The sequence below is a fragment of the Rhamphochromis sp. 'chilingali' genome, assembly GCF_963969265.1.
Source record: "Rhamphochromis sp. 'chilingali' genome assembly, chromosome: 22".
NCBI lineage: Eukaryota > Metazoa > Chordata > Actinopteri > Cichliformes > Cichlidae > Rhamphochromis > Rhamphochromis sp. 'chilingali'.
Window position 1 is genome coordinate 16252660 of NC_137950.1, and position 24297 is coordinate 16276956.

Below are 24297 nucleotides of genomic sequence, written 5' to 3' on the forward strand. Positions count from 1 at the left end.
AGGCTTCGGAGCGTGTGTCGAGTAATGGAGGGGGCGTTTCCGCGAAGCGCGTATCGAGGCTTGCTTCATTTATGGGAGGAGCTGAAAATGATGACGTCCGAAGCCTCGCTGCCCGGCTGTACCACGTGACTGGTTCATGAAGTGGTTCGAACTTTGCCGCGAGCTATGACAGCGATATAAACCCCTCAGACTTCATTCAAAAATGTGGGTGTTTGATGGAGAGTTGCGGTTAGTGAGAGTTTGGAGACCGTTTGGAAGTTTATGAGAGTGAGGAGAGAAAGTCAGGAGAGAATGGAGCCAGCTAAGAAGAGGAGGATGTCCTCCCCTGTGTGGGAACATTTTGATCTTATTCCTCCCAACAAGGTATGTAAATTTCTACAGAAGATGTATTTTCATAATACTGATGCTGCAATACAATTTATGTTGAGCTGTCTTGACTTTTGTACAAGGTGAAGTGTTTTCTATGTGCCAGGGAGCTGGGATATAACAACAACACCTCATCCATGCTTAGGCACTACAGAGCTTTGCATGAGAATAAGGGGGACACCGATTGTGGAGCAAGACCAGGTGAGCCATCAAATGCCATGATAATATAGCATGCAGTAATGTTACTAAATGATATAACAATATTATACAACTGTTATAAGTTACGTATGTGATATTTATATTTGTGCTTTATCTTTATTGTCTTTCCTCAGGAGAACAATCTCAAATAGATGAAGACCTGGTCAGCATGGTGATTGAGGACTCCCAGCCATTTAGCATTGTGGAGGACAAAGGATTCAAAAGATTTGTTAAATCATTAAATCCTAGCTATGTTCTCCCCACTAAAAAGGTCATAAAAGCAGTGAAAATTTAGTTTTTACAGAATAAAATGTGAACAGGCAGGACTGTGTAGCTGTCCATACCTCAACGTTACAAAAGCACAACCACTGTCCACACCCCAACCACACCTCACCTCACAGTAAATGATCATTTCCATTTCAAGCATTTCCAAATAATCATTTCCCATACTGCCACTATAAATATACACAGTATACTGCATCACTACAATATACATGTTTTACACACTCCTTTTGTTGTTGACATTTACAGGCTGTGTGCAAAATGCCACACTCTTCAAATTCATGCCAGCTATTATTTTTACGTCCAGTAGGTGTCCTGCTAGAGCAAATGAAGCTTCATGAAGCTTCGCGTTGGGGTGAACCAATTGGATGAAAAGCTTCAGTGCTTCATGGGGCTTCATCTGCCCATCACTAGTATTATCTTTCTCAGAGTGATAAGAGAAAGGATAAAAAGAGAAAGAGTCTGGGTGTAAAGATAAAACTAACTAACTAAATGCTTCTAGTCCAGCTTTAACTGTTAAGGCTAAGTGACAGATACTTGAGTAATGTAAGTTCTAAGAGCATCACATTACTTCTTCTGTTTACTTTGATGGTCAGCATCAAACATAGGTTAGCTAAGTTAAGGTAGTTAGCCTAAGTCAGGGGTGCCCAATCCCGGTCCTCGAGAGCTACCGTCCTGCAGCTTTTAGATGCATCCCTACTCCAACACAGCTGAATCAAATGGTTTGATTACCTCTTCAGCATGCCATCGTGTTTGGCAAAGGCCTGATAACAAGCCATTCATTTGATTCAGCTGTGTTGGAGTAGGGATGCATCTAAAAGCTGCAGGATAGTAGCTCTCGAGGACTGGGATTGGGCAGCCCTGGCCTAAGTTATCCAACCTAGCAGAGCAGCAGTGTGTCCAGTACCACAGATGACTTGTTAACATCACAGAAACACTGTAAACGGGTTACTGTCAATTTTAGAGTATTCACTGGCTGCTAGCTGCCAATAAAGTTACTGCAAAAAACTATTTACAGTAACTTCACTGTAATTTTATATTTTTTGCTATACTGTCATTTCAGGCTGAACGACAGTAAGCTTTTAGTAACAGTAATCTACATCTGACAGTCAGTCAGACAGAACTCCAAAACACAACCTTAGCAACATAGTGTATGCTGTACAGTGTAGCAAAGAATGCTCAGACCTCTACATTGGAGAGACCAATCAGCCACTTCATAAACGCATGGCACAACATAGAAGACAAGACTTGGTGGGCTATATGGTGGGGCTAGGTATCACAGCGGATTCTCCCGATGTCATGATTCGGCCGTGTGGCAGGCAGGATGAGGACCCAAATTGCAAACTCACAGACACGGGGGATAAACTCAAAATGCAGCTTTATTGCTGACAGGTGATAAACAATAACGATGATACAAAAGCAATGCAAAACTACACTAAACTGGGAAAAGCTAAAGTAACATATACCGGAAGACACGGGGAGAACCACACACGGCATGAGGGAGAACGCGACGCCGAACAGAGGGAGACTCAGACAGAAATACACAGAGGGTAAACGAGGAAAGTGGGCACACACGGGGAACACAGGTGACACTGATAATCATAACGAGACAGGGTGGGGTGAACTGAACATGACATGTACAGGCACAGAGGTTCAGACAGGAGGAGAGAGAGCACGGGGAAAACACAGACATAACGGGCTGGGGAAACATGAAACAACCACAAAGGGAGACGAGGGCTCATAAATACATAGAGGGCACACAGGGGGGAGAGAGAGCACGGGGAGAACTTAGACATAATGGGCAGGGGAAACATGGAATAAAACATAAGGAGAGACGAGGGCTCACAGATACACAGAGGGGCACACAGGGGGTAAAAGCCATGAAGGGAAAACACTTAGGGAACAACACAACAGGGCAACTCAGAAAACATGGCCTAAATAAGGAACGAAATACAAAAATACAAGGAACTAAGAATACTGGGCCCACATGGCCCAGGACCATGACATCACCCCCCCCTAAAGGGCTGGCTCCCGACAGCCCAAACCCGAGAAACAAAAACAAAAACAGAAAACAACCCACCCAGGGCGGGAGGCGGGGGACCAGGACGGAGGGACCAGAACGGGAAACAAAACAAACAACAGAAAACACGGGAGCACATGACCATAGTCAAAATAAAGTTCAGGGGGCCGACCCAGAGCCCACAGGCACAAGAGTTCACGGGTCACACGGTCGGGGGGCCGACCAGGCGGGTGGCACAGGTGGCAGAGCTGGTCCGGAGGCCGGCCGCGCGGAAGGCAGCGGCGGCGGCGAAGGAGACGACGGAGCAGTTCAAGAGGCCGGCCGCGCGGAAGGCAGCGGCGGCGACGAAGGAGACGACGGAGCAGTTCAGGGGGCCGGCCGCGCGGAAGGCAGCGGCGGCGACGAAGGAGACGACGGAGCAGTTCAGGGGGCCGGCCGCGCGGAAGGCAGCGGCGGCGACGAAGGAGACGACGGAGCAGTTCAGGGGGCCGACCGCGCGGAAGGCAGCGGCGGCTCTCCAGTCTCAGGCGTGCTGGCCATGGCCTGGTGGGCACAGGACCAGTCGAGGCAGGACCAGACGAGGCAGGACCAGCCGATGGCGATGCGGGGGCCGGACCAGGCGTCGCTGCAGAGGCTGAGGCTGGACCAGGAGGAGCAGAAGCCAAAGTTGGAGCTGGGCCAGACGAGGACGAAGACTCTGAGGCTGGGCCAGACGAGGACGAAGACTCTGAGGCTGGGCCAGACGAGGACGAAGACTCTGAGGCTGAGGCCGCAGCAGACGAAGACTCTGAGGCCGCAGCAGACGAAGACTCTGAGGCTGAGGCCGCAGCAGACGAAGACTCTGAGGCTGAGGCCGCAGCAGACGAAGACTCTGAGGCTGAGGCCGCAGCAGACGAAGCACAGGCTGAGGCCGCAGCAGACGAGGCTGAAGACTCGGAGGCTGCGGCAGGCGAGGCTGAAGACTCGGAGGCTGCGGCAGGCGAGGCTGAAGCCGGGCCAGGCGAAGATGAAGCCGGGCCAGGCGAAGATGAAGCCGGGCCAGGCGAAGACGAAGACGCTAGAGCTGCAGCGAACGTGGACGAGGCTGCCGGTGGAGCAGCTGGTGGCTGAACGGGCCCCTCGGACCCTCCAGCGGAGACAGGAGGCTGAACGGGCCCCTCGGACCCTCCAGCGGAGACAGGAGGCTGAACGGGCCCCTCGGACCCTCCAGCGGAGACAGGAGGCTGAACGGGCCCCTCGGACCCTCCAGCGGAGACAGGAGGCTGAACGGGCCCCTCGGACCCTCCAGCGGATGAGGTAGATGGCGGCGTGGGAGCCGCGGAGTCCTGGATGAGCTCATCCGAGCTCCCAGCAGGAGCTGATGCAGAGCCAGGGAGATTTGGGACCCCTGGCTGAATGTTAAGCTGACCAGCGGACCATACTGCTATCGGGGACTGGGCTACAGGAGCTACTGGGGACTGGGCTACAGGAGGCACTGGAGCTACTGGGGCCTGCGCTACAGGCGGCACTGGAGCTACTGGGGCCTGCGCTACAGGCGGCACTGGAGCTACTGGGGCCTGCGCTACAGGCGGCACTGGAGCTACTGGGGCCTGCGCTACAGGCGGCACTGGAGCTACTGGGGCCTGCGCTACAGGCGGCACTGGAGCTACTGGAGACTGAACTGGGGGTGACACTGGAGACTGAACTGAGGGTGGCTGCGAGGGAGCTAACTGAACTGAGGGTGGATGCGAGGGAGCTAACTGAACTGAGAGTGGCTGCGAGGGAGCTAACTGAACTGAGAGTGGCTGCGAGGGAGCTAACTGAACTGAGGGTGGCTGCGAGGGAGCTAACTGAACTGAGGGTGGCTGCGAGGGAGCTAACTGAACTGAGGGTGGCTGCGAGGGAGCTAACTGAACTGAGGGTGGCTGCGAGGGAGCTAACTGAACTGAGGGTGGCTGCGAGGGAGTTAACTGAACTGAGGGTGGCTGCGAGGGAGCTAACTGAACTGAGGGTGGCTGCGAGGGAGCTAACTGAACTGAGGGTGGCTGCGAGGGAGCTAACTGAACTGGCCTGGGAGGAGAAACACGAGCAGGAAAAGGAGCAGGCTCAGGGTCGACAAAAATAGCTCTATCAAAAATGAACCCGCCGTCCACTTCATGTTTTGTAGTTTTAGCATTGTCCGGTTTATGGCGGCGGGCGCGCCGCCTCCTTCGAGCAGAGGAAGCTGGCGCGATGGGCGCTGATGGCGCCAACACAGAGGGTGACGTAGTGGTGAGTTCCCCGTCGTCCGCCCCCATCCTTGCCAGAAATGAGACAGGCGAAAAATAGCCTAAGCGGATCGGAGACGGCGAGCGGCTGGTAGGCTGTGCAGCAGGTGAGAGGTCCTCCTCCGGGATGAGCCAGGGTTTCCGCCGGAGCTCGTCCTCCCGATAAGTCCGTAACACCTGCTGCCGCTCTTCCTCGCCAAAGTCTATGGCTTCCGTTGTCTCTGTGCGCCACGCCGTGCGGCCAGACCGCGGTGAAGACGCGGAAGCCGGCGGGGTGCGGGCGGAAGGTGTGTCTGTGGCGAGCCTCACCGTTCCAACTCTGACCGCTACTGGCTCATGAGACAGCGGCGATGACACCCGTTCACGGGACGGAGGTGTGGGTGCTGAGGCGGCATTCAGGACCCTCTGGGCCAGCGCACGGGCACGAAGCTCCTCCTTAAGGGGGCCCAGGGAGTCAAACGCCTCGACGAGGTGGGGGAGCTGTCGCAACCGTGGCTCCCGCAACAAAACGGCGTCCACGGCCGCCAATCCTGTGGAAACCACACTTGGATCCGCGCATCCGATGATGCGATCCATAATGCGGCAGAGCCGGTTCAGCTCCTCCCCTACCTCCTCTGAAATGTCCGCTGAGTCCGACATGGTCGCGTCGTCCTGGAGGTCCGCGGAGGGGTTGTGAACTGCTGGGTCCATGTTGTGGTCGCGTTCTTCTGTCATGATTCGGCCGTGTGGCAGGCAGGATGAGGACCCAAATTGCAAACTCACAGACACGGGGGATAAACTCAAAATGCAGCTTTATTGCTGACAGGTGATAAACAATAACGATGATACAAAAGCAATGCAAAACTACACTAAACTGGGAAAAGCTAAAGTAACATATACCGGAAGACACGGGGAGAACCACACACGGCATGAGGGAGAACGCGACGCCGAACAGAGGGAGACTCAGACAGAAATACACAGAGGGTAAACGAGGAAAGTGGGCACACACGGGGAACACAGGTGACACTGATAATCATAACGAGACAGGGCGGGGTGAACTGAACATGACATGTACAGGCACAGAGGTTCAGACAGGAGGAGAGAGAGCACGGGGAAAACACAGACATAACGGGCTGGGGAAACATGAAACAACCACAAAGGGAGACGAGGGCTCATAAATACATAGAGGGCACACAGGGGGGAGAGAGAGAACGGGGAGAACTTAGACATAATGGGCAGGGGAAACATGGAATAAAACATAAGGAGAGACGAGGGCTCACAGATACACAGAGGGGCACACAGGGGGTAAAAGCCATGAAGGGAAAACACTTAGGGAACAACACAACAGGGCAACTCAGAAAACATGGCCTAAATAAGGAACGAAATACAAAAATACAAGGAACTAAGAATACTGGGCCCACATGGCCCAGGACCATGACACCCGAAACCTTGGCTGATTGTCACCTACACCCGTTTTCACACCTTGGCTCATGTGATTAGGTAGGACGTCCATGTCCCTCTTGGAGGAAACTCCCATAGGGCTTAAATCTGGGACTGTCCACCATTTACCTTAGAACTGAAGAAGCTTCATGGATGAGAGGTGAAACGTCTTCAAGCAACTCAAAGAAGTCCTTTTCTTTCCAAGCTCCTTAGACTACGATAACCTGGATGACTGAGAACCTTCACAGACAGTATGCCACATCGTTTGATGGAAAGAAAAACTATCAACTTGCAGAGGGATGAATTTAAAGACATCACGAGAGTCAAAGTAAAAAACTGACATGGTCGGCATTAGATAGATTGAATCAAAATGTCAAAGGTGTCCTGCTGGATTTTTGTCAGGTGTGCTAGGGGCCAGAAAATGGTATCAGTTCATTCATCATGCAGGAACTTACTGCATATTCTCACCACTTAAGGCCAGGAATTGTGTGCAGGAACCCACAACCCAGCCTAGAATTTGGCAGTGGGATCAAGGATTTCATTCTGATAGCTAATGGCAGTCATGTTGCTGTTGCCTGTAAAGGCCTGTTGGTGCTCCGCATGGATATGCCTCCACAGACCATCACTGAACCCCTGCCAAATCGGTCATGCTGAATGATGTTACAGGCAGCATAATTTTCTCCTTGGCTTTTCCAGACTCTTCCACACCTGCCACATGCCAATCAGACTCCATGGTGCCAGGTAGTGAGCACAGGGCACACTAGAGGACAGTAGCCCCTAATGAAGTCTGTTTCTGATTGTTTGACCATAGACATTTACACCATTGGGCTCATGGAAGTCCTTTGGTAGCTCTAGCAATCAGCATCCTTGTACAAAAGAGCAGAGACTGGTCCTCCAGATGAGTTGAGTACCTTCCACGGCCTTCTCCAGCCCTCCTAGAGCAACTGCCTGTCTCCTTGAATCTGCTGCATGTTCTTGAGACTATGTTGGAAGACACAGCAAACCTTCTCACAAAGGTATGCACATGTACCATTCTGGATACCTGTGCAACCTCTGTAGGGTCCATGTATCGCCTCACACTACGAGTAAGGACACTGGCCCAACTCAGTGGCCTCTACCTGTAAAATGTTTCCTGTTTGGGGGGTTGTCTCACTGTCACTATCACTGTCATCAACACTGAAGCAGCTGAAACTGATCAGCACCCCCATCTGCTACCTGACCGACCAGATCAATGTCTCGGAATTTTAACTGGCCTGATGTTATACTGGCAAAGCAGTTTTTGTGACTAGTCCTCTCCAAACACTTTCCTACTGAGCTAATAGGCTTAGTCATTTGTTTTGGGTGAAATTAAATAAAACGCATTAAGTCCATTTTGTAAATCCTGCTCGTACTATGTTTCAAAATGGAGACGTTCATTGATATTACTGGGCCTAAGAACATTTTAATATCATCATGTCATGATAATAACAACAAAGCTGCAGTAGCAGAGAGGTGTAAACCAATAAGTAAATCCTAAACCCTCATGCTGTCCTTAAGTTTCTGTAGTTTTTGTTTAATGACAGCAGGGACTCTCTGTGATGACATTAAAAACACTGATTGGCTGAAGCAGTATTTACCCTGGGGGAAATCATACAAATGTTAATTTCAGGACAGCAGCTTGGTTGAATCAGGAGCTGTGAGAGACAGTAATATAAAAGTGACCTGTGCCAATGATGCTAACAATGTTATGTATCCTATGTCTAAAAGGAGCTATAAAGATATAGCTCATAAAGACTCAAGGGTAAAGTGACCTTATGCAACTGCACACTCTTGCCTGACTTTAAGTGATCCTGAGTCACTACAAATAAAATTATCAGAAGGTGTGGGCATCATCTCCTCTTCTGTAACATAAATCTAAGTAAAAAATTACAGTAAGGAAGATAATTGTGTTCTCCTGTTAGCTATGCCCTTCTTCTGCCTCTCCCTTTGTGTCCATCTCATCACATTACCCAAGCAGGGGACTTCTGTCAGATTTTACCATAACCCGTGTCTCACACCCAGTCATTAGGTTGCTTTCTCTGCTGCTGTCAGCTGTCATTTCAGTGTCATATTGATGCAGTGCTCTCCCCTTTCACCTCCAGTTTTCATCACCAGTGATGTCCATGTGTCCGTCCAATCAGCTTCACGTCACTATCTATCTTCAGCATCATTCTGTTTCTAGACGTCATTGTGTGAATATTTCTGCACATTGCTACCCTGGATGATATGTTAAAATACATTTTCTCTAGCCTAAACACTGAAGGTTGCATGTGGACAAACCTTAAACAATGCTGCTCAGAGCTTTAACGCCCGGCGAATTTGCACAACCTCTGTCGACTCAGTGCTCCCTCTTAACGAATCATCTTGTATAAGTCAGCATAAAATTAGCCCTTTTGATAGTTTAATTCCCACTGCAGCTAACCCTGAGGAAGGTGGATGCACTGCATTGCAGGATACAATGAAATGTGTTAACTGTGATCCCCAGAGGCCGCAGATCCTCTCGCAAACTTTATTGCACTTGCGCTTTAGATCCTGGCAGTGGCAGATGAATGTGTGGAAGGGCACCTTGAGGGTCGATGGAGGGGCCGCTGCCCTTCCAGAGGCTGACAGAGTCATTTGTCAAACGGAGAAGGCCGTGAATTTACTGCACTCGCTGTCTTATCCGCATGTTTAACCCCATGTGCTCCTAACACACATACACATATACACACACACACACACACACGCACGCACGCACGCACGCACACACACACACACACACACACACACATCTCCTGCCCCTGCAATGTACGCAAAGGGATCCGGATCTGATGGAATTAGAGTGAGACAGAGGGAGAGAGCGGGCTATGGAGCAGACAGGGAGAGAGAGTTTATTTAATTATAGAGACACAGGAAGAGAACTGAGTGACATCATTTCAATGTCGCCTCTGTCGCTCTCCCCCCCTCACCCCCAAACTGTTCACTGTCAAGAGCTCCATCTGGTAGACACATGACGCACACACACATTCACGTCCACACGTATATTCACATGGACAGACTCATGCTCTGATACTCTGCGTGCTCCTCTTCACTGAGTCAGTAGTTCAAAAAAGAAAAAAAAGAAAGCTTCTGCATTTCACATCCGAGCTATTCATCATGGGTTTCACTCCCACCACACAGTCTGATTTTTAACCCATGTCCCTGTTCATGGAGGGGTTCATAAAGCCAGGACTGTAAGTGACACATGTGACACATTCATGCAAGATGCAGGACTATGAGGATGTCTCATGGATCAATATGGGAATGGAGTCTTATACTGATAATGTTCTTGTAAGTCTGCACACTCAATGCACGACAGACACGACAGAGTTGATCAGCCACTTCGTAATACTGGGGGGTTAGCATCTTGCCCCAGGACACTTTGTCACATGGACTTGATCAAAACACCAACCTTCCAATTAGCAGGCAACCTGCTCTGCCTACTGAGCTACAGCTGCACCTTTAATAAAACATATGACACATTTGTAATGAATTTTTTTGGTGATGATAAGTTAGATCTTGAAAGCTGAAAGTCACATATCTGTGTTCAAAACATTTTAACCGTTTTTTTCAGCAATTAATTAAATAAGATTTAATAAATAATTGTTGCCAGCCCTGGACATCAACCTAAAGTAGTTTAAGCTCATTTGTTTTGTCTCCTGATATTCCACCACATGACAATTTCTTCAGGACTCAGTTCACTGATAGGTGCTCTGACATTTTCCCATAGAATTTGGTAAATGGACTGGTGCTTGTACAGTGTAGTGTGTTTCAAACTGAGCACTCAAAGCACTTTACTACGCAAGTTTTACTCTACGCCTTTAAATGCTTTCCAGCTATCACACATGCACATATTCACACTCTGATGGATGCATTGGGAGCAGTTTGGGGTTTTCTGGGTCAACACTTTAACACCTTTGTGACAACACGCACCCATTTGCTGGTATAATTCATTGCTTCATCAGAAATGGTCGCCCTATATATGAAGCAAAACAGGCTCAGACCATGACATCAACACCACCATGGTTCGCAGGTTGAATGAGGTACTAATGGTGGAATTCAGTGTTCGCTTCTCTCGAGAAATAAAGTACAGATACTTTTGACTGCTACGTTATTTGCAAAGGGTCACAGCATGTTTTGATATGGCAGAGTTTTATGCTGGATGCTCTTCCTGGCACAACCCTAGAGAGATTTTTGTCTGCTCTCAGGGTTGAACTGAGGTTCTTTTTTCCTTAGTACCAAATGTATAAACCATGATACAACGAAAAAAAATTCTCATACAAAACATTGTTGACGTTCAACAAACTCTGGACAAAGCTCTTTATGGAGGCCAGATGCTTTCTCCTGTCTTCCTGCCAATGCATGTGCAGCACAGTAACTTATTCACTTTTTAAAAAATTATTATCATTTTAGCTGTGGTTTAAAAAGACTAAATTATTATAATTTTTAGTTCTTAACTTGCTTTGACATTTAGTCACAGGCTTAAGTAAAGTGAAGTTTGTTAAAGCCTGATCAAACAAATTTATATCTGTATATAAATTTATGTATTAGTACAGTCAGCGTTAATCTCGTTAAAATGACAAATCTCTGTTAGCGAGTTAACGTGGATCGCCCCGTGCGTGGGGAACAATCAGCTGAGACTGCAAGACCAGACTGACAAACCTGTGCACTGCCTGGATTGATCACAAGAAGGCCTATAACTCAATGCCCCACATATGGATCCTGGAATCCCTAGAACTATACAAGATCAACAGGACCCTAAGAGCCTTCATCAGGAACTCAGTGGGGATGTGGCGTACAACACTAGAGACCATCTTCAAGCCCATAGCACATAGCGGTCCTGAATGATGGCAAAATCAGGAAGAAGGAACACGAGAAGCTCGAGAAATACCAAGGGCTCAGAGAAGAGCTCGAGAAGATGTGGAGGGTGAAGGTAACGGTGGTCCCCGTGGTAATCGGAGCACTAGGTGCGGTGACTCCCAAGCTAGGCGAGTGGCTCCAGCAGATCCCGGGAACAACATCGGAGATCTCTGTCCAGAAGAGCGCAGTCCTGGGAACAGCTAAGATACTGCGCAGGACCCTCAAGCTCCCAGGCCTCTGGTAGAGGACCTGAGCTTGAAGGATAAACCACCCGAAGGGGCGTGCTGGGTATGTATGTGTATGTGTGTGTCTATCTGTGTTTTTAATGTTCCTCATACATATCTAAAAGATCATTTATGGGGGAAAATGCCCAACAGAGTACTGATAAAGACACTGTTAGTTCATCTAACATTTAGCATCTACTAACCAACAATAAACAATACATATCTCAAAAACCATGCCATTCATAAAGAGGATACAGCTGTCTGCTAAATAGATAAAAATTAAATAGTAAATATAGGACTAGGAAAAAGTGGAAAGAAATGCAACAATAAAAAAGGGTTTGATTAATTCTAGCTATGTGACACTAATAACTGATCTCCAGTAGCCCCCAGTTTGTATGGAGTACTGTGATAGTGAGGAAATAATCAAAGCATAAAATACATAATAAAAATAACCTATTATCTGTTCAGTTCTAAGGTTTTGCACATGAGGCTATAATGAAAAATTATCTGGCCCTAAGCACGTCTTAGAATTAGGTAAACACAACCTCAAATGAACAAAGGCAGATGAAATGCTAAATAGAAAACAAGAAAGGATGTAACATATGTTTTTACCAAGTTTTAATACCTGCCAAGATCATAAATTTCATTTGGAAACAACACCTCAGTACCTTATTTTGTTAGATTTCCATTAAAGGTGTGTATTTATCTTCTGTGTCATATGCAGATGGAATGAACAGCGTTGTATTTTAGACTCCAACTATCCCAGCCGCACTGCAGAGCCATTGTAGCATAGCAGCACTGAGTCCCAGAAGCGTACAGCAGTGAATCTTCAGACAGTGAATCCTGCAGCACCTGCTGCATGAATGCTGAAGCCATTCTCTATTTCAGGGCAGTAAACACATGTGTTGTGTCAACCAGCATCTCTGCATGTATAACCAAGTGTGTTAGTAAGTAGTGTAAGTGAATGTGGGGGTGTGCATGTGTGTCATGTGTGTACATCTCAGCACGGAGTGGGTAGGTTGAGAACCACACAGGACGTGAAGTGTGCAGTGAAGTGTGGAGCATGTGGTGTGCATGTGTTACATGTACAGTATTAATGGAGGAGTGAACCTCCCATGGCTGGATCAGTAGCTAACCGCAGGGGACGAGGTGTCCAGGAGAGCTGTCAGTTTTATCCAGCACGAGCGCATTTGACGCATGAGCAGGTGACATTTATTGGATCAACTCTGTTTACACAATTGCCAAATATAACACATTTGTTCAAGACTAAGTAAGTAAAATTTATACCTTGACAGAAATCGCATTAACTGTTTGAGGAGATTTCAAAACCAGATTTGGACGGACTGAATTGGATATATGTTATACCTGAAGCATGTTACGAGGTTACAAAATCTTACAGGTAACAAATTAACAGGCTCTGTTCCATTTATCTAATCTCTACAAAAACCAAAGGACACAACTGACAGTGATAATGTCAGCGTCAGTTTGTCATTGCTCAGTGTGCTACACCTGGGAAGGCTTCATCATTAAACTCCCATACAAGCTCTTTAAAATCTATAGGCTCCTCCTGTTTGTATTTTAAAGTTGGGCAGATAGAACCAAATAGCAATAGTATCAATACCAATGCTGTTATGTGATTTAGTGGACATTAAAATGTATTCAGAATTTGCAAATTGATCATGGTTCATCTCATGGATCATGACGCACTGCTCTCCTCTTCATAAGCTGCCTTTGTGGGTTAAAAACTCTCAGTATCGGTATTGGTAGTGGCAGTATCAGCCCTATATTTAATAGGTATCAGATCAACACCAAAATTTGCCTTATTGAATAGCACCATTGTAGTTTTCTTTTTCTTTTATTTTGTCTGTTTATTCATTTTTATCATCATCCACAGTGTAACATGGCAATGCCAGAGGTGACAGGAAGGAAAAAAGTCCGGCTGTCTCTCCAATAGTTTGCACTTTGTCCGTTCTCCCTCTGCGCTCTTTCCCCGACCTCTAACCAATTGCAGTGATTGGCTGCCCCTCCCTGAGCCTGGTTCTGCTGAAGGTTTTTTCCTTTTAAAAGGGAGTTTTTCCTGCTCAGCAGAGACTCACTGCTGCTCCAATACAGCCAATAATTTAATAACGGGAAAACTTTTTTTGTTGTTGCTGCACTGCTCTTAGGAAAAAGGTTGGATACATGTATTCATAATAGATAAATGCCCATATGCATGCATGTGTGTGCCCTATAATGTATATAAAAGATGGATGATGGGGCTCCACTTGCTGAGACCATACATTTCATAGTTTCAGACCTTGCTGTCTTTGGCTTCCAGGGTCTGTGCAGGAGTGCTCTGGGCTGGACTTTATTCATTTGAATTCAAATTGATGGCAGTGTATACTAACTATACTAACTACTAACTATTTTAACAAGGCACAAATTTGTACATACTCTTGTTTTATGTACATAATTTATTTAGCTCCTGCTGTCAGTATGGAGCTGGTTTGGCAGATGTGTTAAGAAGGTTAACAGGCCGTATTTCAATGTATTTCATTCAAAACTGTGATTAAATTATAGTTGCCTATAAATAATAAAAAGTAGACACACAAGAAAAAGGGGGTAACAACTCTGTTTTTTACAGGAAACAGAAATGTTTATACCGTAAGTAGATTTAAGTACTGTTCAAAAATGTTTAATTAGTGTGCAGTTTCATGTTAACTTATATATAATCTTACATGATAAAGACGCTGTACATTTCGGGGGGCGGGCCATATTATTGAGTGGATTTATCTAGCCTTTTTGCATTTTTATTTAATATTAATTATGTTGATGTGTATGTATACTGTTCTCTCTTACTAACGTACATGAAAAAATAAACACTATCACATTTCTCAGGTCTATGTGATTTTATAACAATGGAGTAAAGTCTAACTTAAATTTTCTTTCACAATTACTGTTCAAAGATCAAAAGGAAATACCTAAAATACTTACATAATAATATATGTACTGTATACTTTCCTGTAAATTAAATGAGGTTCTACAATACTTAAAATTACTTGTGATTTATTCAAAATTACCTGCAAACTGTTTAATTTTACTTATAGTATAATGATTTTTCCCTTTCAAAACTTAAGTTGCTACCCCTTTATTCTAGTGCATATATCTTTAACTAATTGTAGATAGATATAATTACATTGTAATTTAATTTAAATTCAGGGGTCTTGCAACCCTACATACAGGCCGTATTATAAAGTGCTGCTGAGTCATTGTGGGATTAAATCTGTGTTTCAAGTGTGACCAGCAAAGTGATTCAGATGGACTTTTCCAACCTTTGATTGTTTGCACATGGGCAGGAATCCCTAATTACAAGACCAATCCAATGAAATGTGTTTTGTTGATGTAAATGAAAACAGGAAGTGGAGTAAAATGGGTGGGGTTTTTGTGTCCAGGATCAAACAGACTTATGTTTTAACCCTTTGCACTGACATGTCACAAACTCACAGAATAGCCTTCTTCCCACATCGTGAAATCTCTGCCCCAGAATTACAGGTCGACCTTGGGGTCAGGCTGAGATGGATCAGGGCCATGTGTAACGAAAAAAATGCACCCAGGCAGCAGGAGTAGAAATCACCAGGGAGGCTGTGAAACAGCAGGAAATGGTTTTGGTCATAACCTCTTGTCAGGAGAGGTCACAGCACAGATTATTTCACAAACATGTCAAAGTAAGGAGGTGCTATTATGGGAAATGTACGCTGGCAGGTGGAAACAGAGGTATGACTGTAATATATTTGCCTGCAATAAACTTCTTCGATAGTGTAACCTGGACGTGTGTCCCTCTATCCCAATAAAGTGATCCACCCTACTGGCCCCAAGTGTAATACTTACAGCCCTCATCTGGTAGTTTAATTTCCGGGTTTGCCCTGGAGGCATCACCTGCAGCTCAGGTGGGGCCGAAAAACAGGAGTATGAGCGGGGAGAGCGAAGGGAAGCACGGGTTGTCCAATTCGTGGGGAAGGAAAACTTTCCGTGGAGTGTAACACTTACATTGTATGGGTCTAGGGCCTTCCAGTGTAGAATCACCACAAGGCTACTCCGATTCGCACTCACTAACCCACTAGGTTCCGAAAGGAGATTGGCCGTAGCCGACTAAATGGAAGCAAATAAGGCCTCCAGCCCACACAACACACGCTGATGAACAGGAAATTTCTTTATGATGCATTCAAAGAACCCTGTACTTTTGAGTGCTGTGAATCTAACCAGGTTTACAATAGCAAAGGGTTGTAATGAACACCGCGAGGGTGGGACAAAGTGAGGAAGAGGAAACACAGCAGCACCACAGAGAATACCAACTGGCAAATTGAGTTTTTTCTCGTACCAAATTGTCGCCGTTGTATCACATTTATTACATCACTGTGATATATAACACAATAGAGGATTCTGCCAAAGCAAATCTCCCTGAACATTTGTAGATATTAAAGAGAAAGCAAATAATGAAAAATCTAAATCATCTTGCAGACGTCTCACCTTCACATTCCCTGCTTAAACATGAGTAGTCGGCGTTACAAATAAAAGCAGAGACGCGAGAGCCAAGACGTCACGCCGCTTGCAGAAAATTACACTCGGGGGAAAGCTGAAGTACAGCAGAGGAAATAAACAAAAGGTTTTGAGCTGAGAGCAAGGGCTGGCTCTTTGATGTCATTAAAGTTTGTGATGTGCTTGTCTGAGGAAACACTTTACTGTATCCATGTTCTGCAGATATGTGAAGATGAACAAAGATTAGGAAAGAATGCATTCAGCCTGCTTCTGTGTGTGTGTACAGTGTGTTAAATATTTTGCGATTTCGCCTGCTACCCGTGTGCACTGATATGTTGGGGGATTTGAGTTGATTGCTTGAGCTCAACACTTCCTCACGAGCTCAGAAAGGATCCATTATCCTTCAGTCGGGTAATGTCAGTCGTGCCAATTAACACAGAGCTTAATGCTTCACTGTTACACACTGTGACACCTCATTCATCACAATTACAGAGCTGCTATCATTTTAAATCGCGCTGTGATCCTCATCAGAAGCGTGCAATTAAACAATGATTTCTTCTTTTTTTTTTCACCCCCACTTCTACAGCCTGTGACACTTTCAAACACATTTTTCACAAATGGGATAAGTCTGTTAAGGGAACCCATTCGAGGCAATTATAGAGCAGTTTTTGACGGTAAATCAGATTAGCGTCTGATTTAGCGTCAGACGCTAATCTTTGTTTCTTGATCAAGCAACAAAGAACTCATGCACCCAGTTAACAAAATCCAGTGTCTCAAGAGAAACCCGAGGCCTTTATGCTGCACAAATGAGACTAAAGTCCTCCTATCCAGGGTAAGACTCTTTGTCAGAGGTGTAAGAAATCAAGAAATCAAGGCTACATTATGTTTTTTTCTCTGATCTTAAAGTTCAGATGCTGGGGTTTGGCATGGAGCTAGAAAATAGTTTTCAACTGTTGCTGCCGCTGATTGTTAAAGATTCAGAGGAGATGGAGAAGGCGAGCATGGAGGGCAAAAGAAAAGAAGATGGAGGCTGACAGATTGAGAGAGAAAGTGAGAGGCAAAGAGAGAGAGAGAATAGATATACAAAGATTGAAAAAAAATGGATCGGGTGGGGGAAGATGAGGTGGTGGGGAAATGAGAGGGAGGAAGAACGGATACCAGAGAAAAACACTTTTGGAAATGATACACATAATCTGGCTGATGCACTGTGAAACACCTGCAGGGATGCTGAAACTCATATAGCTCAGATAAAAGAAAATACGCCCTCTTTCATTTCTAATGTTTTACATATCAATAAAAAATCATCTTATTCTCAGCAGGTCTTACAATTATTCCAGCACAAGCTCAGACACCGAGTCTTTACTTATTTTAAAATCATGCATCCTTACTGCCTCCATAGGAGTTAAGATGAGGGTAAGTAGGAGACGTGAGCACCTCTGTGAAAGGAGATTTTTTGGGCTGTTTGCTGGTTTGGAGCATACGGGTGTGTGTTAACACAATGCCAAAAAGGAAAGACATCACAAATGATCGTAGAGAAGAAACTGCTGCTGCATGCCAATCTGTAAAAGGTTACAAGGACATTTCCAAATAATCCAATTCCATCATTCTACAGTGAGAAACATTATTCACAAGCTGAAAACATTCAAGGCAGGTATCAGTGTTCCCGTTCACTCACACAAGTTAGGCCCATGCAATATTCAGAGAATCTGAATCACAATTAGAAAAACACTGAACAAGTGTGGCTTGTTTGGAAGGGCCGCCAGGAGAAAGCATCTTCTCTCTAAAAAAAAACAACATGGCAGCACAGCTTAGGTTTACAAAGTTGCATCCGAACAAACTGCAAGACTTCTCGTCTGTCCTTCTAGAGTCAAATGTGAGGCCATCTGTCTGACAGCTGAAGCTTGGCACAAAGTGGGTCATGCAACAGGACAATGATCCCGAGCACAGCAACAAATCTACAACAGAATGGCTGAAAAAGAAAAGAATCAATGTGCTGCAACGGCCCGGTCAAAGTCCAGCCCTCAGTCTGTGGCGGGACCTGAAGAGACCGGTTCTACAAGCTACTATGAGGTGTGCTTGTGTTTACACACACTACTTGGCTTTTAATAAATAAATAATGACACTATGTAATATCTCATGTGTTGCTGTTCATCTGAGCTTGGACTTAAATCATTTTAGCACCTGGTAAAGACCAGAAAATGTTTTATTATTTCCTGATATGTAAAACGTTAGATACGACTGGGTTGAGTTGTAGCAGCATGAAAGTTTCTGTTTCAGTACACGAGTGTAACTGTGTGCAGGTAGTGAACCACACAGGCGAAGGTAAACAGAACTGTAAAGGCAATTTCACAGCATCTGCATGGGCATTTGTATAAAACCACAGGAGGGATATAAAGGTGTGCATACTGTTGATACAGATAATTAGGAAGTCTGCTGTAAGAGATACTGGAAAATAAGGCTAATGTAGGAAGAAACATCAAAGCGCTTACCTACAAAATAGATGACTACATACTAAACACACACACACACACACACACACACACACACACACACACACACACACACACACACACACACACACACACACACACACACACAGATTTTATATGCATCTGTCCTCATTTTACACTGATTTTATTATATTTAATAAACAAGCTGTCACCAAACCCTCAGCAGCTTCAAATGAGAAACCCACAATTTTGTTTGTGTGTAAAAATCCATGAAAAAGGAAAAAAAGTTTAGAGTGTTTTGAAGTGCAGATCAGATTAAATGAAATGCTCATTTAAGTCAGTCATGTATACAAATCAGTCAATTAGGCTATATTATTTAGTATACTTCAACACTACTTCTTCTTGTGAGTTAGCTGATAGCCTAAATAAATCATTCAACTTAGCATTAGACTGAAAACAGGTTAAGAAAATTCACCTATTTGACAATAATTGCAAGAGCTGTGACCCACCTGATAACAGGTTATCGCCACCTCTGCTCAAGAAGCAGTCTGACACACACCTTGGCACCGAACAGTCAGGCTTGCTGTTTTCAGTTTTTAAGTTAAGCTAAGATAAGCAGTGCAGGCTGTAATTATCATTTTAATTAGTTTTTTTTATCCCAAATTTTAAGATATGTGACATCATAGGCACAAAACAGACAGAGGGATGATGAGCAAAGTGGATGATGCTGCCATGCACAAAAATTAAACACTTTTCATTTTACATGATTGCTTCTGAGAGCGTTTGCTCGGGTTGAGGAGTGGGTGACACGGTGCAGAAAACTGTTATTTTGCAGTAAAACAGTTCATGTAATAAACAGCAAGCAGAGAGGCACTTCAGGATGAGGGGAGTGACAGTGAGTAAGAAAGACGAAATGATAGCAGGACAGCGACGGCGCCCTCACAGAAATAATTCAGTTTCCTCTGCCACGCTGAAGGTCACTCAGTAAGAAACAGTGGACAACCCCGTTTAGCTGTGCCAAAGACCCAGGTGTGCTTAGTGAGAATTAGAAATATCAAGCACATAAATCTACAGACAGAACAAGGATAGGCGAGACCCAACATCGTACGGAGGTTGTGGTTTAATTACAAAGCCGTCTTTTCATATTAAAACCCCACAGAGACGTGTTGGCCTGGGAAGAACTGTATTAATTTCACATTTTTCTCAGCCTGCTTTGAACCTCTGAGATTAGCAAAGCTCAGTGACAGCAGACTGTCTGTTTCTATTGGTGTCAGACATACATTATAGTAACACGTCTTACATTATAGTAACTGAGGTTTTGATTGTCACCCTTGTGATTTTCCATAGTTACAGTCACAGGATTGTTTTTAGACAGTGCTTTTATTTATTCTTGCATTAGCCTAAATTTACTGTGTTGAAATGTTTGATAGAACTTTATTATATAGCCCAGGACTCCTGTAGAAATCTCAGAGAATTAAAGGGAATTTCAAGGAATGTTACCTGAAATGAACAGAAATGAATGACATCATGTAATCATGCATTTTCCTACATATTTCCCAGCAGATACACTATAATAACAATTCAGGTTTTCACAAAAAGGAAGAAAAAATAGATTGTAAGTAATTTTAAGAACTGCATAAATAATAGTACTGTGTAATTTGAAGTACCACATAACTTCAGGAATTGCTGCTAAATTACCCACAGTTACACACTTATTTAAGTTACTTCCTGCGTCATTTTTTCTATAAAATATTACTTTTTTCTTCCTATAAAAGGCTGAATTGTTACCCCATTTTTTGAATGTACCTATTGGTAAGGCTTTGTAGTTAAATATAGTAATTTCAGATAAAATACAAATACATTTGTAGGGGAATTAAGCCTTAAATGTGTGCATGTTGATGACAATGGTTGTTGTCATTGTCAGTTAAAAAGATAAGCAGCTCTTTGCCACAGTGCTAATAATATCAAAGCTAAACAATGTTACTTTACAAGTATAACTATGTTTAGAATGTTAGCATGCTAGAGTTAGGCATGAAGTAAGACTGAACCGGTGGTGATGTCATTATTTTGACAAGCACTGAGTCATTAACCAGCGTTAGAGAAACTTACATTTTGAAATGAAAATTGTGCCAGACTTTTCCACATACTGAATGCGGAATAGCTGTTGCTAGTTCCTGGTACCAGCTACTGTTTTGGTACCTACTCCACCCGGCTTCCAAGCGATCCGAGGAGATCCAAAAATGTGACATCAGCAGACTGCATGCCACTGATTGGCTGGTCGGTGGTGTTACTCCTTCACCAAATTTAAAACCGCTGTTTTAGAAACTTGGCAACGAAGGAAACAGCTACAAAAAACAACGCTGTGGGGGATGCCACAAGATGGGAGGTTGAGGGGTTGAAGGTTCCCAGAACTTTGACTGTTTTCATCATTTCTCCGCTTTAGAAAAATGAAACGAGCACCAAAATGTAATTACAGCTGCTAAATCAAAGTGAAGAGTGCCGAATGCTGCCTTCAGCGGGATGTGAAAGAATGCACCCGTGTTTCCTTCTTAGAGCTGGTGTCAGCAGATCATTTACCTGTTTTTGTTCCAAAATGATCCAAAATATTTGAAAGCCAAGGAATAAAGTTGATGTAAGCAGCACCTGGCAGTCGCCCCTGTCACAAACTGCATCCTGATCCTGAAGGAGGAGAAGACCACAGGCAACTGTAACAAACAAACCAGTAATTTTATGGTAATTCTTGAGGGAAAGTCAGGGCTTCACACAGTAAACAGTAAATTTTGATCCCTGGTGGTTCTAACATCATATCATGTGTTGATGATTTGGGTTCAGATGCTCCCGATTCCTCTGGGGACATTTTCCCAATCCAGCTAAAAACCTGTGATGTTTCAGGATGAAGAAAAGTGGCGTCTGTCTGACGAACACTACCATCCCTAAATGGATAAACTACGACTTCCACTAAGCATGATCATGGATATTAAAACGCAGCCGGCTGCTTTCTTCTCTACTGAGTCAGTCTCCCACATAATCTGTTCACATTTTCTACTCATTCCACTGTAAACCACAGAAAGCTGTTCTTTCAGCAGTCTTTTAGCAATATGCACATCACACCAGTAATTTTCAACTAAGGCTCTATGGCTTTGTTGTCCTCAATGAAGGAAATAATATGCCAACCAGAGAAAAAAAAATGTTTTTTAAACCCTTCTGCAGTGTATATGTGATTTTAGGTTCTTTTTATGAGCTCCATTATTTTCAAGGCTGGAACAAGAAGCTGTACAGCCTCGACCCTGCCACTTCTTCTACTGGACATCTTTTAGTGACCTGCAAGTTTTTCTTGTGCTAGTGTCTCTGAATAAGGGCCTTTTAAATCAGCATAGACAATAAGGTCATGTGTGCTTTTAAATCCTTCTGTCCACGAAAACTGACGCACCAAATCAGAAACAAGAGCACCAGATGTTTGATTTCTGCCTGAAATGTGTGTAGGATGGACAAAAACAAAATAAAGAACTGAAATATTTTAGCATTTAAAAGTGCCTGTACTGTTTTCAATTCAGAGCATTATATTAAAGTTCGTTTTTTTAACGTCAGCTCGTTGGCTGAAAACGGGATCTAAAAACTGTTTAAAAAGGAGATGTTAAAAGTGCTGCTTTGGTTTATTCAAATCGTAGTCGTTTAAACAGAAAGAAGACAAAAAAACAACAACTTGCACATCTCACACACACACACACTCACATGTTTGGGATTAGTAGAGCTGCTTCCACTGAGCCAACCGCTGAAGTGAGCATTTATATTGTGTGATGTAAAATGTCAGCGGGTATTTCCAGGCAGCAGATGGTGACAGTTTGCCTACTTAACTTTAACACAATGCATCTGAACACACTTACACACACACGTAAGCACAGGGACCCAAACTCCAACTTTCACCATAAAAACAAAACAAAAAACCCCTATACGTTCTCAGTCCCATATTCCCATCTGAAAATAGCAGGTACTGCATGCCATTTAAATGCAAACACCCAAACGCACGCGCACACACACACACACATTTACCAGCGACAAAAGCCTGCCTCTATCCTGATACAGGAACTGCAGATGACAGATTGATTGAAAAGATCTTCCTCTCTCTCTCATACATCACTCTGGCCTCTTTATCATCGTCTTGCTGCTCAATCCATCTGCTGGAAAGAGAAGAGAATTCCATTTAGGCCAGCCCTGACCACCAGAGCAGCTTTATGCATCATATCCAAAGCAAGACAGCCATGATTTCTTCTCCTTTAATTCTACTTTGCCCTCCTCCTGACGATGGAAACGACTGGATGCTATTAGCCTTGTGAAGTTTGAGCTGCTTGATAATCTAATGCCAAAAGTTCTGTACTTTTGAGAGGTTGGGAGAAGCCTAAAATTTAATCTAAAGTCGTGGAGGGATTTGTCTGAGCTCCTCTGAAATGTTTGGAAGTTTCTTTTTAAAAATCTATTCGCCTTGGCAATATGTTTAGAAAAAACGAGAGAAATGGAGAAAATTTTTATAATGCAAAGAAGATACAATATACCGTATGTATATATGTGAGGCGAAGCTCTAACTTCTGTATCACACTTATCTCTGTTGTAATGTCACCATAATGAGCAACTGCACGGATCAACACAGGCAGACTTTTGGAGATGACAGAAATGAAACACCTACGCAGCAACTCTGCAGGCAAACATATGCAAAATGATTCAGTAGCTACAAGCAAGTTTAAGAAGACTGACTCTTTTGGATTAACTTGGCTTTTCACTGTAATGCTTGCACATCATTTAAGTACGTCTGAGCATCTTTAGATATTTTGTGGACATGTGACCACTTATTATGTGACGTTAACTTCCTCTGCTATTTTGCATGTGTGACAACTATGGTGGCAGTATATGATAATATAAATAAGGTCTCATAACACAGCTGGTCTGTGACCATCTGGCAATCAACAATCAGGAGGGAAAACTGAGTAGTTGCAGCCAGTACCCAAGTGGTTGCTGTAATGGCAGTTGCTGGAAAAATGATTGCTATAAAGCAACATTTAAGCAGGCCTACAGACTGGTCAGTGACACTCTGGCAAAAATATGCAATCCTCAACTGGTTGGCAAGTGATTGCAACACACTGCTAGCTATCACAAGGTGCAAAAAACCCTCCTTGTGATTGTTTTAGTCACTAGCAGATTTCCATGGTTGCCAATAGCCAACTTATCTGCGAACGCTCGCCATTTAATCTCTGAGCTGCATTGAAGATTGTGTAGTGTAAAGCGCTTTGGGGTCCTTAGGGACTAAGTAAAAGAGCTATACAAATACAGGCCATTTACCATTTAAGATTGAAAAAATGTGCTGCAAACAGGAAACGAATAAAGTTCACCTTCAAAGTAAAAGTTCTTTATTTCCAATTTGCATGGTGCATTTCACATTTTTACTATTGCTTGGCATGTATTTGATGTTTGCAGACAAATCGCCATCTTCCATGCAAACTGGTGGCCATGAGGGCACCAGTTTAGTTCACTGGTTGAGCTGGTGTCTGTATTACCCAAGGCTGAAATGCAGCAGCCTGGTTATGCCTGGTCTGACCTCTGGGTACGAGTCTGAAAAAAACAACCCAAAAAACCAAAAACGAAGCAGTGACGAAAAACCCTGTAGTTTTTCAGTGCATAAAGAAATTCCA

The 24297-nt window shown here is 44.2% G+C and overlaps 1 long non-coding RNA gene across 1 annotated transcript; it reads left to right on the forward strand.

The window, feature by feature from the left end:
* The first annotated feature begins 276 nt into the window (after positions 1-276).
* On the forward strand, positions 277-1256 carry LOC308390872. Its single transcript, XR_013970515.1, has 3 exons — positions 277-363; positions 450-567; positions 699-1256. It is a non-coding gene; the product is annotated as an uncharacterized lncRNA (long non-coding RNA).
* The last annotated feature ends 23041 nt before the right edge of the window (positions 1257-24297 follow it).